The 16,957-nt window shown below is 35.7% G+C and overlaps 1 pseudogene; it reads left to right on the forward strand.

Moving 5' to 3' along the window:
- Positions 1-939: 939 nt before the first annotated feature.
- LOC121477126 lies at positions 940-1,517 on the forward strand (annotated as a pseudogene).
- Positions 1,518-16,957: the final 15,440 nt, after the last annotated feature.

The raw sequence follows: 16,957 nt of genomic DNA on the forward strand, positions 1-16,957 counted from the left end.
TTATGGTTTCAAGTCTCACTTTTAGGTTCTTAATCCATTTTAAGCTTATTTTTGGTCCAGTTTCATTCTTTGGCATGTGGTTGTCCCTTTTTCCAACACCATTTGTTGACAAGACTATCTTTTTCCCATTGCATATTCTTATCTCCTTGCTATTTGCTTTTAGTTAAAAATATATTTCTATGAGGAAGATATAAGTAAGAAGACATATTTAGAAAAAAAAGAAAGGAGGAAAGGAGCAAGGATGGAAGGAAGGAAGGAGAAAAAAGAAAGAAGAAGAAATCTCACTTATTTCTGAAGTACTAAAACAAAGCAAAACAAATCAAAGCAATAAAACTTTCAAATTGGTACAAGTTAAATATAAATAATACTAATAAATGTGGATAAATGAATTAATGAATCGGATTGCATGTTCTTCTTTCTTCTGATTCACTTTTATTCTCCATTTCATTGACGGCTATAGTACAAACAACAGAAAAAAGAACATCATATTTTCTACTCCCTGTGAGCCTCTCCCATAGCATTCACACATAAGTGTCAGCTAAACATTTTAAATTCAGTTGGATTTTTTTTCTAGTATGATAGAAATGGTGATTCTTTTTCAGCTACTTTTCCTTTTATACATTTTCAAGATACTTTAAAAGTAAGCAATCTACTATTAAGTGTCTCATAAATGAAAAAAAAGAATCATTATTATTTTACCAGGTATATCTTCTTGTGTCTACACAGAGCTTTAACATCAATAGCTGTCTTTTGGGACTGTACTCAAAAAGATGTCTCTTCAATATACCTTGCTACACATTTTTTAACATAGAAGAATTTTCTTTTGGGACATTATGAGGAGGTATTTGCAATGAACATAGAAACATATTGTCTTGGGCTCCCCCACCTTACCCCCCAGGTTCCCTCACCCCAGCCTGGTCCAGTGCCATTCCTGAGAGGATGAAATTTGTGTATAAAGAGGAACATCTGTTCAAGAAGCACTGCTCTGAAGGTGAGAAGATCTGAAAGAAATATCTGAACTGGATTCCAGTGGTAGTAGAAAAGGCTCCCAAAACTTAGGAGACGTGGACAAAAAAAAAAAAAATGTTACCTTCTGATCTCACCTCTTGGTCAGTACCACCTCTTTTTTTTTTTAAGATTTATTTATTTCAGAGAGAGAGTACATGTGCATGCAAGCATGTGGTGGGTGGCAGCGGTAGAGAGAGAGGGAAAGCGACCCTCAAGAAGATTCCCTGCTGAGCACAGAGTCTGATGTGGGGCTTGAGCCCATGACCCTGAGATCATGACCTGAACCAAAATCACGAGTTGCTTGCTTAACCGATGAGCCACCCAGGCACCCCCACAGTTGATCAGTTCTACTTCTTGATCTGGAAGCCAATTCATCTCTGAGATGTCTTGTTTTTCTTTGTCAACATTGTCACTCCATCTACTAGTGCCATGAAGGGTCAACTATTCCAGGAACACCATGAAGACTTCCATATATTGCCTACAATGATGAAAGGGTCTATGGCTTGTGAAGCTGCTTCCCTGAGGTGGTGGGTCCCATTCTACAAAGAGACAGGTGGCCACCCTTCCTTATCTACTCTTTCTTCAGGCTCAACCTCTGTTCTTCAAGACCTGTACTTCCAAATGTTGGAGGCTATCCTCAGGCCCCTCTCAGCAAGATGGTTAACAGGGCAAGTGACTTCTAGGACATCTCCTTTCTTCCCTTTCTCTTACCACATTTCTGACTCTACTTTAGACTCCTTGATTGTCAATCTCTGTCACAACCAGTGATTGTTTTGTTTGCTTTCCCTTTCTAACTGCCCAAGGGGCTCAGAACCCTACTATTCCCTTCCTTTCACTATTTTCTTTCTGGGATAGTTGAAAGGGACTGAAATTGTGGGGGGAAGGTAGGAGGCATGTCAATAAATAAGAGACCATCAAGCTGGGACAAAAAAGGAAGGAAGCATATTATCTTGGAGGCAAAACATTTGTATTAAAGCTAAGAATTTTCATAAATAAGCTCATGACTGTGATGTTTTGAATAACCTGATAATTAAATCATGTTATTACCTTTGATTTTATACCTGCAGTAATGCCTCTTGCACTGCAGTAGGACCTTCTAGAATTCCATAAAGGTTCTGAAGAGCCTTAGTTGTTTTATGACCTTTCATGTTACCTACTGGACTCCACAGAGGGGTTTGCTCTCTGCCTTTCCATTTGAGGATGACAACTTACTTTGTCAATCTGCAGAACTTTTCACTCATTTTTTGCTAAAAGTTGCTGTTTTCCTTGTTTCAGGCACCACAGCCCCCGGCAAACATCTTTGTTTCCTTCTCTTTCCAAATTGTGTTAAATGAATTCCTGCCATTAGTATCTTAAGTCCCTACCTCTTTGGGGAAATAAATTAGACAGATATTTCCCATTTTATAGACTTTGAAACTAAGAGATAGTCATACATGTGATCTCATTCCAGAGTCTCTGGTCTCTAGAATCATGCCACTAAACAGCTACAAATACCCATCCATTAATTAATTTAATTACTCATGAAATCATGTATTTAAGAAATAAAAACTGGGCTCATTCTATATGCCTTCTTTAGCTTCAAAAACCAACATATACAATATTTTTAAACTATCCTAATTCAACCAATACATGTTCAATAGCTTATTTTGTGTGAAATACTGTTAATTCAAGTGCATTACCACATCTTCCTCCATCTATATGGAGTTAATGCTAGAAGGACTATGTGTCTGCTACCAAAAAAGTTTACATTTTAGCATTCAGATAATTTTTTATTTCTTTAGTCACATATTTTCACTATAAGACACAGAAAAATCTATAATGTAATACCCAAATAAACTAACATTAATTTTTGAGTTATTACAAATATTTATAAGAAAAAATATATTTAGCAGTTCCTATCCAATACTCTCAAACATTTTTCTTTATGAATCTATATTTTAAGATTCTTACATGAAATTTTACATGACTAGTATAATTATTTTGCTCCTTGAGGATTTAGGAAGAAAATGCTATGGAATGCTCAAATCTCTGTTGCTAGAAAAAAGAGTGATACTCAGAATTAAGGAACAAAGAGAAAAGAAAATAAAAAGTATAGCATTTCTCTTCCATTTCATCTGTACTTGGTATTATGTAGAAATTTAGTCATTTTAACATCAAATTTAGTGTTATCATTTCATAATTAAAATTTTCTAATTTTATCAAAATAATTCTTTCTGAGACCAAGAATTACATGTCATAGGAGGACATCTGTATGACTGTGTGCACTTTTGGGTTAGGTGAGCCTTGAACAAACAATGTGGAAGTGTCAATCTGATAATTTCTTATATCAGAAATACTACTATAGAGTGTCTATCTTACTGATGAAAATGTAGTCTATCCCACAAGGGTGCTTTTGACACAGGAGAGTAGTTAGGATTTGTTGTTTTAGGGGCCCCTGGGTAGCTCAGTTGTTTAAGCTTCTGCCCTCAACTCAGGTCATGATTCCAGGGTCCTGAGATTAAGCCCCATATTAGCTCCCTCTCCTGTTCCCCCTGCTTGTGGTCTCTCTCTCTCTCTCTCTCTGCCAAATAAATAATATTTTTTAAAAAAATATTGATTTAGTATAATTATGTTCCTTAGGTAATCATACAAATGTAATTTCAAACTTGTGTTGGCTTGCAGTTCTTATATGAGTTAAATATGGAAATATCAAACTTGATGTGACCAGTTTTACTGTTTATATTGCCTTTAATGAGTTGCACATTTTTAAATAAAAATTACATCACTAACTTACATCATTAAATTATTGTTGAGAAGAAGTCATATGAACAAGCAAAGTATCAAAAGAATAAATACTAAAAAAAAAAAACTTATAGGGATTCCTGGGTAGCTCAATGGTTGAGCGTCTGCCTTTGGCTCAGGTTGTGATCCTGGGGTCCTGGGATCCAGTCTCACATCAGGCTCCCCATGGGGAGCCTGCTTCTCCCTCTGCCTATGTCTCTGTCTCTCTCTCTGTGTCTCTCATAAATAAATAAAATATTAAAAAAAACTTATAAACCCATTATTAAAAAGCATGCAACTATTAGACTCATGACTCACTGACAATCATAGAATATAGAATGGAACCATAAACTAGGAAATCTTAGGAATTACAGATAAAAATATAGCAAAACCAGAGCTTCTTCTATTGAAATGGTGATAGTTTGGCCCTTAGGTCTAATTTGGGGCTGACTTCTTTGAGGCAGCTCTGTGACATGAGGGGAGTTCAGGGAACAATGAAATAAGAAAATAAAGAATATGAAAAGAAAATGGGAGTAAAAAATAGGCAATTTTTTCGCAAGACCCTAACCTGTGAATAGGCAGTACTTAAACTTCGGAAACATACCCTGCAATGCCAAGGCGTTAGCTCATTTTTTTATCACTGGGTTTTAAATAATATTGCATTTTAACATTTAATAATTATCTCATTTTCTAGCGGGACACTGGAACTCACAATAGAAAACATGGGAACAGGGTCAGAGTGTCTCATTAGCAAGAGCTTCATAGCTATGTTCCATTAGAAGACTGAAAGGAAAAAGAAAGCAAAATTACCATACATAGTTTCCTTAATGATATTTGTTTATAACCCAGAAGCATGCCTTCCATAAAGTATAAAAGTTTAGTGGAGGATTCTAACCATGTAATACCCACATATTACAGTGACGTAACAGTCATTAACTCCATCATCACCAATAACAACTAAATAAATACCTCTGTGTACAAGGTGTGAGGAAAATTTCCCTATATTCAGAAAAGCAGTATTAAAATGTTTGTGTATTCAAAAAAATGTTTGTGTATTCAACTGAGAAAAACAGGATCATATCTTTGTATTTATTGCTGTAACAGTTTCAGGTTATGGTAGTTTCCATTTATAATATTTCATATGAAAAATCTAAATAAAAATAGCAAGAGTCTGTAAAGAATCCCATTTAGGATGAATGTTCAGATTATAAATACTGAACACATGAGTGATTATCAGCATAATGCACACAGATAGCCTACTTCAATGTGTCAAAAAATTGCAAAAGTAGCACTTTATTAATAGATGACATAATGATATTTTAATATTTTTGTCATCAGAAAACTGCTTGGCTGCAAATGATCTTCACTGGAAGCATTTTGCTATGAGATGCGATTTTTTAAAATATGTGTAAATTTTTCCATCAAACATTCAGTTAAAAATACTATCTTAGAAATGCAATTTTTTCTGATTTTTTTAATAAAGCATCCTAGAGATATTCATTTACATGAAAATCTATTTCAAAAGCTATAAAACAGTCATGCAAGTTATGAGGTAGATTTTACCCTAATTTTTGGATGTGCTGTTGAGCTACAAGAATAAAAAGCTCACCAGAAGATTAGCTTAATGGAAATTGAGACTACGAATGCACAACAAAACTAATACTACCAGTTGAAAATGGTTTTAAAAACAAAAAGAGAATCATTCAAATCAGTGCTAAGTACAAAGGAAATTTGGGTTCAACTTCCAACCTCTAATGAAATAGTTTCATGTTTCATAGATTTTTTTTTCTAAAGATGGTTTTTCAAGTCTTCTTCCAATCTTTTTTTAAATACTCCATAGTTTTAAAGGCTATTGACAAAGGGTATAGCAAAAATTCAATTTCAATATACCTTGACTGCAGTGGGAAGTATGATACTCCATTCATTCTTTTATTCACTTGACAAATGCTTACTAAATGCCTATGCTTGACAAGTCACATTCCCTGCAAAAAAAAATTCTTCCATCATGTGCTTTATGATCTAGTGGAGGAGCAATTAATAATGAAAGTAAGTGAAATAGATAGCACGTTAAATAATAAGTACAAAAAGGAAAAAAAATGATGCTTGGTGAGATTAGAAATGCCTGAGGGAGGAATATCCATGTAAAGACAGGTTGAGAAGTTAACAAATTAGCCATGCAGATATTAGAAGGAGGAATACCTAGGGTGAGAGCCTGCCTGATATGTTGAAAAAACAGACCAGAGACCAATATGGTCAGAGCAGAGAGAACAAAGAGATGAATAGAGTTGTCAGAACAGTAATGAGAAGACAGCTATGGAGAGTCGTAGAAGGTGTAGTCAAGATTTGGCTTAGCTATGAATGAGATGGGAGTCACTGGAGGGTTTTGAGCAGAGGAATGACATCATTCAACTGAAATATTAACATGACCCCTCTGACTGCCCTGAAAAAAAGACACCATAAGGAGCAAGGCCAGAAACAGGGCTGATTCAGGGACATAGTCAAATTGTTTTCCATCTGTTTCTTAAATCAGAAAATACTGGCATTTGTAGCTTAAAGATGTATGCATAAGAAGTCTACATTATGTATTGTCATATATCATATGTAACATAAATATATATCATTTTTAAAGTTTTCAGAGAAGATATGTAAAATATTATATAAAAGTTGCAATGCACCTACCACTGAGGTTAAGTAATCAAGAATAATCAGCACAGCCTATAAAGATTGCCCTGCCTCAAGATAATCCCTTCTTCTTCCTCATCATAATCACTACCATAAATGTAATGTTTATGATTCCATGTTTCATACTTCACATTTCTAATGCAGATCTAAGAATCTAAGTGTATTTCCGTTTCATCAGTTAATAGTGTGTCAGGAAAAGAGAAATCCTCCAAGTATTTCAGAGTGTAGATAATGCAGTGGTTTACAAAATGTTGGAAAGCTGAGGAAGTAAAAACAGACAAGAAGACAATCCAGAGTCAGCAAGAGCTTTGATACTTTAACCCTGAAGCTGCTGCCACTGAGAGGATCCTTAACAATAGAAGGTGCAAAACCAGGATCCTATATTCCTGCCTGAGCCCTGGAGGAGCCCAGGAGATGGTAGTCCCTGAGGTAGGGGGTTCCCACTTGGGAACAGAAGCCATTGATACCGGCTGCTGTGAGGCCACCAACCCCCAGCTGCTGCCATGGAAGAAAGAAACACAATAAAGAGAAAATGAAAACTAGCTGGTAATAAAATATGGGAAATGTAGTTTTCAGACTTTCAGCTCTCTGTCATAAACAGAAAAAGCATGGCAAGTTGGAATAAAGTAGGGTAAAATACACTTCAATATATTCTTCTTAATTTTTAAAGGGTGGGTTGTTGCTTTGGTTTGGTTTGGTTTTTTTTTTTTCCCCCACATGTAAATCTTTGATATTACCCAGAATTAATGTCTATCTTTGGTGTAGAGGTCCAATTTCACTTTTTCTTGGTATACTATTAACGATCGATATTTATACCACAGGCTTACGAAAAACCTATGCTACTTTTATCATACTTTATGCTTACTCAGATGTAAAGTTATTTTTCAGGGCTCTGTTTTCTATTTCATAAATAAATATATTTAATTATCTCTAAACCAGTAATGATAGCTTATGGGCCTTAAATCAGGCAGGAAACATTTCTCCACATTAATAATTTTAAATATATTCTTAGTTATTCTTGGTAACTATCGCCTTCAAATGCAATTTAAGATTGTGGAATTTCTTAACTGTTGGACCCTGGCTCACAGGTGCCAACGTGTCCCGGTGGACGCCCCAGAGATTCAGACCCCAGACAGGCAGATGCAATTAGCAAGAGGGTTTATTGAACATTTGCGCAAACGGGCTCTCCGCCTCCGAGGAGGAAGAGAGCCCCGATTAGCAATTACAGGTATCTTTTAAAGGTAAAAGAAAAAAAAAACGCTTAAAGACAAAAGAACCGTGGGAGTCGCATAGCATCCAGGTTGATTTCTCAGAAGGTCAACATGAACCTATTCAGGGACATTCCAATCAGGGTGTGGGGGGAAATGGTTTTCTTATCACAAACAGAATGTTTTTTGTTGCTAAAACTTCAGGAAGGCACCTGGATGGGCTGCCTCTGGATTAGGGCTGATCCTACTTACAGGGGGGGTTTCTTCAAACAAATTCTGTAGGAAATTATTGATATTGCCTTAAATTCAGAGTAATTTTGAGAACATTATATATTTATGTTAGTGATTACTGTCATATCATTATGAATGAGGTATCATATCCTTAATCTCTCTTAATAAAGTTTTATGTTTCTCCTCACATAAGACTTTATCTTTCGTTAGGTTATTCCTGAATATTTTTTGTTGTTGTTACTATAACTAGTATTCTTCTTTTAACTACTTTAAAAAGGTAATTTGTGACTGGGATATAGGAACACAATTGATTTTTAAAATATCTATCTTACATCTGTTAGGTGCTTTTTTATCCCTGTGACTTACTGATTCTATAACTAGAAGCCTTTATCTCCCACTGCCCTTCACCCATTTTACCCATTCCCACACCCCGCCTCCCTCTGGTAACCATCAGTTTCCTCTCAGCATTTATAGGTCTGATTCTGCTTTTTGTTTGCTTATTCACTTGCTGTTATTTTTAGATTCCACATACAAGTGAAATCATATGGTATTTCTCCTTCTCTGTTTGACTTTTGACTTATTTAATTAGCATCCATCATCTCATATGGAATTTTAAAAATAGAGAAAAATTTTTTTTCTCTTTATGATGAGAACTTTTAGGATTTACTCTCTTTGCACTTCTCCTAGATAGAACACAGCAGTGTTAGCGGTAGGCACCATGTTGTGCATCACATCCCTAGTGCTTAGAGCTGGAAATTTATGCTTTTTAACCACCTTCCTCCGCTTCTTCCCCCTCCACACCAGCCCTCCTCTAGTAACCACAAATCTGATCTCTTTTTCTATGAGTTTTTGTTTGTTTGGTTTTATTTTAGATTCCACATATAAATGAGATCATATGTTCAATATCAATAAATGAATCTAATGAATCTACTCTGTTCCAGATACTGTTCTGGACCCTTGGAAGATATCACTGAACAAAGTGGACCAAGGAACTCCTCTATGTTAACTATGTAAAGTCAAAAGTTTCTTTTTTTTTTTTTTCACCATTTTCTGTTTTCTGCCATTCTTGTTTCAAAAACAGGAATTGGATTTTACCAAATATATGTAGTAGGATGTTAAAATTGAACATCTGAAGCCAATTTCTTGTGACACTTGAAGTCAATGAAGAACAATAGCTTCCTCAGTCAAAAATGTATGAATAGACATGCGTGCAAGACGTGGAGGATTTGTGGTAAAAAGCTCTCCAGCATGTATACTTTTCCTCATGTGAGTGAACATATTTGAATGTGCTAGGAAGCTTTTAGTCTGGCAAATTTCTTTAAAGAGACACTGAACACTTGAGAATTTAGAATAAAATTATTAGTTTTCTTGAAATTAGTACTTGCTGGTCATGGAAACTGAAAGGCAAGGAATTAAATACATGTGAGAAGTTACTATTTTCCACTGACAACTTAAAAAGGTGAATAAAAATCCTTCTAAGAGGACAGCACTCATAAATCAGTACTTGAATACTCACACAAGGAAACAATTCACCATGAGTGAGCTGTATCGACAATACAACACAACTAATTAGGATAGCCAAGTAACTACGATTGTAGCAATCCAATGAAATACAAAATGATTATCTATGCAATGTTGACAATTATTGTTGGTATTTCCCCATACCCTCTTTTCCACCCACTCTGATTCTCAGATAAAGGTAGAGTGGAAAGATTATCAAAAAATTTATCAGGGCAAAAACAAAAAAATAACTTTTAAAGTTTAAAAAAATAAAATTATTGTAACTTTAAAAAGTCAACGGATGGATTAAAGAGCATGTTAGGCACAGCTTGAGAAAAGTAGTGACCTGGAAATTACACATAGCACAGTAAAATAGATGGTAAAATAAAACAAGATGAAGGAGTGATCAAAAGACACAGGATACAGAATGAGACCACTGAGATGTCTGGTGAAAGCCATACCTCTCCAGAAGAGAATTGCATTTGCTTCTGCCAGGCCCCCCTGAGAGCTATCAATTTAGAATCATGTTATCTTAATTTCTCAACTCCAGCATTTCCTGAACCATGACAATAACATAAATAATCCAAATCCAAATCCAAATCTGTGAGAAAATTAATCACAATAAATTATCCATGAAAAGATCTTTCCCCTTCTGAGACTGTAGGCTGATACAGATAAAAATGTCCCTTTTAATAGAAAACCTATTTTGTTCTCTGGATCCTTTTCAGCAAGACTATAGTACTGTGAGGGTCCCAGGTTTTTGTGGGGGATTCATTCATGGGAGTGTAAGGTGCCATTTCCTGCCTCCCACACTAATATTAATGAGCCAGCATTGAGGTCAGGACAGTGGCATACACACTCAGAGCAGGTGGTTTCCCTGTTTAGAATGCTGGCTTCCCATCCTAGGTGATTTTAGGCTCTCTGGCCTCCCTTATTCTCTCAGAAGCTCGGAAAAGAATTTACAGGGAACTTCTAGAGATTTTCAGAGTACAGTTTTTAGGGTATCTAGTAGACCATGGCGTAGAAATACAAATATTTAAATAGGTGTTTGATCCTTTTTTTTTTTTTTTTTTTTTTTTGAGAGTGAGAGAGGATGAGCAGAGAGGGGCAGGGGGAGGAGAGAAAGAATCTTAAGCAGACTGCACACTCAGTGCAGAGCCTGACACAGGGCTGATCTCATGACTCTGAGATCATGACCTGAACCAAAATCAAGAGTTGGATGCTTAACCTATTGAGCCACCCAGGTGCCCCATGATGACGACATATGAAAACAGAATATAAACATATTCTGATGATGTGAATGATCATTTTTATCAAATACTATCTCAAAATTCCACTGTCCAACACTGCAATACATAATGTTATTTTTAACATATGGGCTAATAAGACATAATTAATGTTGACTGACCATATGAATGATTTATTTGCATCAGTGGAAGATTAAATGGCATGTGTGACACAATAAGTCAAATAAAGATGGCAGACAAATTGAAACATTATACGGCATGCAGTAGAGTAAGCATACTCAATCCCAACAACGTTGCACCATAAAAGCCAAAGAGCAAAAAAAAAAAAAAAAAAAAAAAAAAAAAAAAAGCCAAAGAGCAGAGCTTACACCATGAATGTCAAGTTAGTAAAGAAAAAAAAATCACCATATTAACTTGATATTATCATGTGAAACTTACTGAGTTTTTAACTTTACTAATAATTAAATTGTATTTCAATATATGTTTCATACCATTTACAAATGGAAACAGTTTTTACAGAAGACTGTTTTACTGTATGTTAGTAATATTAAAAATAATTTGTAAAAGTATCCTTAACCATTGCCTATCCACCCACCCAGAGCACCAAATTCCTCCACTATCAGCAGGACATTAGTAAAATGTCAAATGGAAGCAATTTGGAATTCTGAAGGAAAAGCTGAATACTATACTGGAGGAGGTTGGAGGGTCCTTTCTGGTAGCTGATGTGGCTTTGCTTCATTGGCAAATCAAAGAAACTCGAGAAGGAAGTGTATTTGCAAGTTATATATAAGATAAACAATTGGACCATGTCATTTACACACATAATAAGAAAAATAGATACCACTTTTTTTCTGTGTCCCATGTCCAGGAATTATGGCTAAACCCTATGCATGCTTAATTCCTTAAATTGGCACAAACCCCAGAAGAGGAAACGGAGTCTTAGAGAAATAATATGAAGCTTGTTATTCCACTTCTGACCGAGTCCTTGCTGCCTAATGTTTAACTTCAGCTCTTTATCTTGATGCTGTAATGCCTCCAGAGAGGTCTATAAAACAAGGACATGAGTTTCTAAAAGAGAAAAAGACTTACTTTGAGATCTGCACTGGCCAGAGCAAGCTGACATTATCTTTCTGCTCTCATCTCCTCATTTGTGAAGGAGAAATGGTACCTGCACTGAAGGATGCTGCAGAGGTAACAGTGTGGCTGTGTCTCTTGGGATCTGAGATACAGATCTCTGTATCTTCTTCACACCTTTATTTTCTAAACCATCATCCTCTCATACTTCTCAACTTCTGTGTCCCCTGCATTTTGGTGTCCAATTTTATTGTTGCTCCCTTGCCTGTCAGCTCCTTCTAAGAACTATTCTATTTGTTCACAGCACACTATCAAAATCACTCTGGAGGGGAGGCATCAAACTACTTCAATTACAGTGCCCAGAAAACGTATTACAATATTCATTTTCCCCTCCTTGCTATTCATTTTCCAAATTATTGTTTTAGACTAATACTATACTCAACAATAAAGAGACTTGCTTTGGACTTCTACTATATTCACCAGTAACAAGACTGTCAGAGAGTTTGAATGATACAAGAAAGCTTTCTATAGCTGTTCCAAAAGAAAATAAAATGTCTGTGATCTAAGTAGATCATAAAAATCGGGCATATGAAAAAACATCCTTTTAATCAAAACATTCTGTATGGAACATGGTAATGCAGCCATAGAATGCCCTGTTTGATTAATTAATATCGATTGATATTAATTCTACTATTTTATAAAAGAATATTATTCCCAATGAACTAAACTCTCAAGTACTATTGCAATCATGTTAATCCTTTGTTCTCTTGGTGATACATTAAAAATCAGATGATTAAAATATACAGAAAGATATTTTAGTGACTTAAGAATATAGAATAAAATTTATATGACAAATAGGAATATTCTTCTCTAATATTCTAATTGTGTGTCAATTAAACATCAATGCTCTATAAAGAATGATTTTTTTTCCTTGTTGTCAGAGATTATTTCCTCTGAACCAATAAAATAAGACTTCCCAAATAACCCCAATTAAGTAAAACTGATTTCAGGAACAGTTTTATAAATATTTAGAAACCAAAACCTTTTATTCTAAACCATGGAAAGTGACTCTGCACTAATACTGTCTGACAGTGACCTAATTAGAGTCATCTGCATACTGATGAGACTTTGAAGGAGATAAGCAATAGCAGGCTTGTAATAGATAATTTGTATTTCAAAATAAGCTATGGCTATTTAACAACAACTCAAATGACACATTGAATTAAAAGAGTTGTTCAAGTTATTTCTTAACAATAAACTCCTGTTACAGCTTTTCAATTGTGTTAAGCTTCAAACTGATGAACATCTTATGAATCCATTTATATTCATAAGGTGACTCCTCATTAAGGGCTTAATTCTCAAATTCATCTTCAAAATATCTTTGTCAAGAAATTTAGAGTGATTTACATGTTATTAATTAAAATATTTTCTACTTATGTAGCAACATGCATCTGAATAGCAAGATGCACCTTTCAAATAATCTTACATCATCTCCACCCCCCACCCCCCACCTCTGGGATGTAATTCCCATCTTTTAGTTGTTGAAATGGTTGAATTGAAGGGTAATGAGATATGAGCATAGAAAGCAAGTCAAAATGAGCTGGGATGCTGGGGCACTCTTCATTTTGCCTCCTAACATGAAATAAGACATACAGAACCTTAAATAAACTGACCATGACAACTAATAAACTCATCCCACATGTCTAATTTACTGTCCCTTATTGATCATTGAAAGTGTAAAATGTCTAGAACCATTCACCAATCACTGTAACTGGAAGTGGACAAGTGAGTTGTGGTAATTTATAGAATGTCTTCCTCCTCTGACCCATTACTCTCTCTTTCATGTAAGTTTCAAGCGATAACTGTGGTTTATTTTCATAAAGTTAAGTCACTCTACAGTATAGCTGTTCTGTTACCAATTACTCTATGCCTGGCAGTCCTGGAAAAATAAAATGCTCTGATGACATCATTGTAGGTGAGTTATGAAAATAACATACCTTTATCCAAGATAAAGTTCAACTTTTCACACACAAAAAAAATCTCTTCATTGACTCCAGAGGGCACATCCGGCATAGACAACTACTGGTGTTATTTATGTGGTCTCTGACAAGAAAGTTAAGAATTACCATTGGAATTTTAAGTAACTAAGAAAGAATGAAGTGGTCAGCACTGATGGTGGGGAGTAAAAGCAGGTGGACAACATGCTAAAAACACTGGGTTTGTTCTCAATCACACAGCCTTGAGAATTCAGAATAATCTCAAAATTCAGAAATTTTTTTCTCCTTCGTAACATAAAAATTGTTCCATTCGAAGCTGAGATTTGCAGTTGCAAATATGTCATTGCTCTAAAAACCAGTAAGAATCAGACCCTAGAGCTGGAAGAAACTTTATAGGATATTATATATGTGATGTATAATTAATAATATTATATAGTGTTATATTAATAATATTATATATTATATATGCATATATATAACTTTCAACCTGAAAATATTTAGAAATTTTATTTTTTTTTTCATTTTATAAGGGGGAAATCACTAAAGTCTAGGTGACATTTTTAAAGTCAAAAATAATAAACAGGAGATTGCAAAGTGATGTATACTTCTATTTAATAGGATGTTAAATACCTGGGTTTTTTTTTTCTTTTAAATCCAACTAGAAATGCTTGATTTATGTTTATCTAATGAATCATATTTTTTTGGGGGGGGATTATTGTTGTTTTTTCTTTGAGGTCAGTACGTGAGTCACAGTTTGGATGCCTTGTCTTGCAAGAAGTCTCCTACAAGAGTCCATACTTTTACTAACAATGATAAAAATCTATACATCACATTTCATCTGAACAGACACATTCCCATCTTTTCATTGCAAAACCCCACCTGAACGTCTGCATTTGAAGGTAATTGACCTTCAAACATTGTGGGTAAGACTGAATTTAGAGTAAAACAAATAAACAGACAAAAAACATTTTGGCAGAAGCCTGTTCATTAATATTTCAATACCTACAAACAATTCTCATGCTGACGTCTGCCATTTATTTCCAAACCTGGTAATAATCTAAGTTTGATTTCCTAGCCCAGAGAGAGTTGAATCTGTCCTACACTGATGCAATTAATCTCATGCCAGCACTGGCATCAGCTATGCTCCTGTGTTTAGGTTTTGGTTAGGTGAAGTCATTTAATGCTGTATTCAGAATTTCCACACACTGCTTCATTGATATACACACACACAGAGTGACACTCAGCTAGCGTTGCCAAGCAGATATCACTTCAAAGAATAGAACTGAAAAACTGCAAGAGAAGCATAGTGTTGTGTGGTCTCTCATAGGGAGAAATATTGTCCCAATCAGTAAGCGTTTCTCAGGATGCTGAAAATTCTGAGTTTTTGACTTTTCCTGGGCACTGCAAAGCAGTGATCTAAAAGTCACCTTGGTGCATGTGGTAGTAGCTAGCAACCCATCACCAGAATGACATTTTCTTTAAAACAAAGTCATACTTCCTGTGCACTTCAGATAAAAATAGCAGAAGCCTCCAGCACTGTTCCACATTTTATGGTCTTATGGACAGGCACAAGAAGTTTCATTTAAAAACAACAGAACCCATCGAGGGTTCATTTAGTTGTACAGAATGTCAGAGTTTGGCCGCATTTTCCCCTTCAGTCTAAATTAGATCTGCATAGTCGATGCATATCTGCATTTTGCTGCAGCAGTCATGGCTGAGCAGCTATTGTGTCTACTGAGGCAAGTACTGCTGGCCAAGCCTGCCTTTATGCCCTGGAAACTCTTTGTCATTTGGAATATCAAACTCAAATGACCCCAGAAGAAAGAGAAACATATTCAAACATGTAGCTCTTCTGATTTCTGGTATGTACATGATTCATAAAAGCAGGGAGACCTTGTTTATGATACCCTCAGACTCCCAACCATAGTACAGGATTTGGGTCAAGTGCCACCTTTTCCTCCATGGCTCCTCTTGGAGCCCACCAGATAGTCCGGCACACGCTGTTTCTCCCCACCATCACAGCTGGCACCTGCTTTTATTATTTTCTTGTTTCATTTCATTGTGATTAACTTATTTTTTTTTTTATTTCTGCCAACTCTCCTAGACTTTGAGTTGCCAAAATAGAGTTTATTTCTTATTCACCATTTTACTTCAGAGGCTAGCCCCTGATGGATCCTCACCAAGTCTGGTGACTGGTTCCCATCTGCCTAAAGCTCACTCCTACCTTGATGCTTTGTTCTTTGCACAGCAAAGGAAAATGGAGGTGTGGTAAGAAGACTCAAGAAGTTTGTATTGGTTTTATTTTGTTTTGTTTCTTTCTTCCCAAGTAGCCCTTGCCATCTGGTTATTAAAAGGTTAGTGAGGGATCCCTGGGTGGCGCAGCGGTTTGGCGCCTGCCTTTGGCCCAGGGTGCGATCCTGGAGACCCGGGATCGAATCCCACGTCGGGCTCCCGGTGCATGGGCCTGCTTCTCCCTCTGCCTGTGTCTCTGGCTCTGTCTCTGCCTGTGTCTCTGGCTCTGTCTCTCCTTCTATCTCTCAAGAATAAATAAATAAAATCTTAAAAAAATAAAAATAAAAATAAATAAAAGGTTAGTGAGTCTAGTGTTTGGCACAATGCAGTTGGCCATGGGTTGACTTCACTATAGTGTGTTGGTAATGGGTATGTTGGAAACAAACAAACAAACAGAAACCTTCCCCCATCTACCTTCCAGAGCTGTCTCAGTAACTTACCTTCCCCGTCCTGCCAGCACACGTCATTTGGGCTGATAGACCTAGGGAAGCTCTGCTGAGGTCAGACTCAGACTAGAACATTTCTCAAGATAAATAGTAAAATTAAAATAAAGAAAGAAATAAAGGAATACAATACAATACAATACAAAAGCAGTCAACGTGTTAGCCCCAGGGTGGGAATGCAGCCCATTTATCTCATGGAATCAACCCAAACATGCAGAGTCACACAGCAGAGAAACAGTTAAAACTGAGCCAACTATGAAATTGTTAAAATTACTATGGTCTTATTTTATACATGATATTTTATTTAAAAACAAAAGCAGAAAGGAGCAATATAGGATAAAATATCATGCAAATATGTATTGACTTATCAATAGCATTTGGCATTGATTGTCACAATTACAGAAATATTAATACACTAATAGAGTGTATAATACACAAATGCAGATATTGTTAGTACACTGATATTAACATGTGATATTTATCTAGAGTGACCCCATGAGTTTTACTGCTTTGCT

The sequence above is a fragment of the Vulpes lagopus genome, chromosome 16, assembly GCF_018345385.1.
Source record: "Vulpes lagopus strain Blue_001 chromosome 16, ASM1834538v1, whole genome shotgun sequence".
NCBI lineage: Eukaryota > Metazoa > Chordata > Mammalia > Carnivora > Canidae > Vulpes > Vulpes lagopus.